Source organism: Anser cygnoides, chromosome 15 (assembly GCF_040182565.1).
Source record: "Anser cygnoides isolate HZ-2024a breed goose chromosome 15, Taihu_goose_T2T_genome, whole genome shotgun sequence".
Taxonomy (NCBI): Eukaryota; Metazoa; Chordata; class Aves; order Anseriformes; family Anatidae; genus Anser; species Anser cygnoides.
This window is the reverse complement of record NC_089887.1, coordinates 11724142-11728111: the sequence shown is the minus strand read 5'-3', so window position 1 is coordinate 11728111 and position 3970 is coordinate 11724142.

Below are 3970 nucleotides of genomic sequence, written 5' to 3'. Positions count from 1 at the left end.
TCCACTCTTCTCTTTTCCTCTTACTTCGTTGGTCTTTGTGTCTTCCGGAAGGTGATTTCATGGTTCTTCTCTTGTCAGATGCTCCTTTGTTCTTAAGAGCATTGGGTACTGGACAGTGGTGGGTAGAGAGGGCTGTGAAAACAGTAGGTTGTAGCAGAGTGTGGAAGGAAAACAGGAGAATCTCCACCCTTGAATTCTGTTAGCCTTGTCCTTGAAAATGGAGTTTAGCCCTTTGAATATTTTCTGAGGAGCAATAGCTGTTCAACAGAAGAGATGCTTGTAACAGAAAATACCATGCGAGGTTTCCCTCTGTGCATCAGGTTTACACCATGCAAACTGGTTTACAAGAATTCTTTTCTTTTCTCAGTTGGTGCTGTGAGGCAGCTGTGATATTTGTTTACCTTATCCTTAAATTGCCAGATTAAGATTCTGAAACTGGATTTGGTTAAATGTTGGGGCGCTGTGCTGGACAGGATAACCTCCAGCTCTTTCCCTGAACACCATGAGCTCAGTAAGCAAAAGGAAGCCTGGCTGTGCAAAGAGGAATGAAAAGGGTCTGCTGTATGAGGTGTCATTTCAGATGTTTTATTAACACTGCCTGAAATTCCACTTTTAGATGCAGAAGAGGAATTAATGTGGCAGTTTAAGGGGCATTGAGAACAAGGAGCCACCTTCTACATCCCTGGTAGCTGTATAGCTCAGCTAGAGGCTGCAGGTCTTGACTTGGTTCCTGGTAAGACCTAGATGGCATCTTGCCTTTTGATATGCTGGAGTTCCTTGATTGTGCAATAAATACCCTTAAATTGTCCATACTCAAAGATTGGAAGCCAGCAGCAAAGGTGGCACAGGTAAACACACAAGGCTTTACTCCTGGAAGCAGACAACACACATGAAGTTCAGCTGTATGTTTTGTAGACTAGACAATATTCTTCTCTTCCAAGTAGATGTAAGATCCTTTGCCATCAAAATCGGTGTAAATACACAGAAAAGAATACTAGGTATTATTCATTTGCATCAGAACTTTGTAGGGCACATGAAAGGAGCAATACGGTGTGGCTACATAGCTAGACCTTTGCAATGCAGCGTGTTTCATGAACAGTGAAGAATGAAAACCTTTGGTTTTCTCTGGCTAACGTACTGCAGGTGAGTGCATCAGCCCGCAGGCTGGTTACCTGGTGCTCACTGAGAAAGTGGCTAAAAATAGCATCTGTTGATAGAGTGCCTGAGCTGAATGTTAGCTTATAAAATCTGATGCAGTCAGAAGCAGAGCATGCTTACTCCAAGACAGTCTTGAAGCATCTGAGCTGTCTTTAAACTCTCCAGTCCTGGGAGTCCTCAGGGAATCCCAGCAGCCCTTGAGGTGCTGATTTTTTGCCATGACAGATTTATGACTAAATGATCAAACAAAATTTCTGTTATTGGAATGTAAACTAATCCTTTGTGACTGTGCCCATCAAACATGCTGAAAAGTGGTGATAGTCCTGGGGTTCTGTATGCAGGAAGGAGCAGTGGCAGCAGGATCAGGAGGGTGCTTTAACCCAAATCTATCTTACTTGATTGTGCTGCTTTTTCTGGTGCTTTGTCTAAGTTTCACATTTCTATGCACCAGAAGCCTCTGTAGGTCCTCACCTCTTAGTCTTGGCTTTCCCTTTTACTCAAGACCTGCAGAGATTGCTGGTGTATGAAGTTTTTATACATGGCTAACAATGATCCTAGTGGAGAAGGGAGATGTAGAGGCATCGTGCTGATGAACACAAACTGATGTTAGTATAGATCTTGTATGTATAGATCTTGCATCGGAACTTCAGTGCTGTTTGTGGTGGTTGAGTTGTGCTTTTCCAGCTCCCACCTTCTCCACTTAGGTCCTAAGTTACTCAGCCTCAAAGCACTGTATTGCTAACCAGTTTCCATCCAGCCTTTGCTCTTCCTGAAGTGAGAGTAGAGACCCCTAATTTTTCGAGCATGTTGAGGCAAAACATGAGTTCCAGGAGTGCGCAACACGTTAGAATTGTGCTCGAAAGCCATCAGCACAGGCAGGTTGTCCCATGCTTCTGCATTTGCTCCCCCAGACTTCCCCATGGGATGGAATTCGGGATCTCCAAACTGGAACAACCTCATGGAGCTTATTTGAGTTCCTGACTGTAAACAATGCTGAACCCTCCTATGTACAGAAAATTTATCTATGTTCTTTGATTCCTGCTGGGACTTTGTTAAACTGCTGCCTGTCCATTGTTTTGTTCAGAAGTGGCTTTGAGTGTGGATTGGGTTCTTTTTGTATTTTTTCTACAAGTTAAGCTTTATGTGCTGACAGACTTCTGGTGATAAACAGCGTGGCCTTCTCTGCTGCTCTGCCCAGTCTCTTCAGCTGAGTCAAACCTATATCCTCCAGGGCAGAAGATGGAAAATATTTATAGGCAGCGAAATCCAGTTTGAAAGGACATTCCCGAGACCTCGTGCTTTTAAACTTGGACAGGATCCCTCTCACGTCTGGCTCAGGACCTTGAAACTGGACCGGCCCATAAAGTAGTTCACTGGGCCAGATTGAGAACAGAGTTTGCTCTTGTCCAGACTTCCTGCTGAGACTATCGAGAGTGTCTTGGGCAGGCTCCAGGTCTATGATTTATGGACAAACCACAGGCCAGGAATCTGCAATCTAAGCTCCTTGAGCAGCAACTGTTTAAAACATTATGGGAAGAAATGGCCACTGTTTCCAAAAGAAGAGAACTTGGGAGCCATTAATAATGTTTAGCACTTCTGTAGTGTCTTACAATTATTAATTAATCCTCCCACTTTCATTGTGAAGTAATTCAGAAATATCCTTATTGTACAAATAAGATCTACATAGTTTGAACAAATTTCCCTAAGAAACACAGTCGATCTGAATTAGGGATGCAAGAATCCCAGCACAACGTGAAACAAATCTCCCAGATCCAAAGGCATAAAGACAGGTACCTGCTGGGTTTGGATGAGACAACATAAATGCAGTGGGAGCCTTCAGAGCATCCTGCCCAATACCCTGTTCATTTGAAAATTCTTCCCAGGGCAGTTCTGGGTCTGCCCAAACCTTACCTGGTGAGATCATACCCTTTCTCAGTAGACCCCAGGTTCAAAAATTCCTGGGATTTCAGAGAAGACCTGGGAGTGTGGCTGCTTACTGGAATTACCCTGTTCTTTCCAGACAGTTGTCTCCTCTGTTGCTCAGGAAGAAGAGGATGGTATGCTAAAATGACCCTGCTGTTCTGTCTTGCTGTCTTTCTACACTCAGAACAACTCACCTAGCTGTCCTGGAGCAGGCTGAACACAGTTCTTTCTTTCCTCTCCTCAGCAGGAAGTTTTTCTTCCAGACATAGTCATTTGTTCTCCCCCTGCTCTCAGAATCATTTTGTTTCTCCTTTACCCTCCCCGTTTACACTTAACCTCCATCTTCTCTAGAGCACTTTGTGACCCATACTGTGGGTGCAACACAGTCCAAGCCATGAGGCAGTTTTTCTGCCATTAATTTTCTGCTGTCGTTTTCCCATTCTCATCCATGACAAAAGGATGTTCCTCGGTGCTGTCTCCTGCTGTCAGAGCTGGAGCACCTTCCAGCAGGAAATTTTTCTCGAGTCACAAGCTCATTCACATACACTGCTCCTGGAAGCAGTCTGGACTGTGAACAGGTGGGAATGGGTAAGGGAAAAAAAATGCCATCGGTCCCGGTCCAAATGGAATGGTTGGCAGGAGTGCAGGGACCACAGGCTTCTGTAAGTACTTAAAACTTGTAAGGACTCACGATTGTCTCGTTGCCATTAATCTATTTACATACAGCAGGAAGGATGAAAAATTGGTGAAAGAAGCAGAGTTTCCCTCCTCTTTTTAAATCTATATGGCAAAAGGTATCATAATGAATTGCCCATTAAACATTTCCGTGCAACTTTACTCCAAATGTCAGATGTTATTTGCAAGGGATTTGGGGTCAGGTAATAGCAGT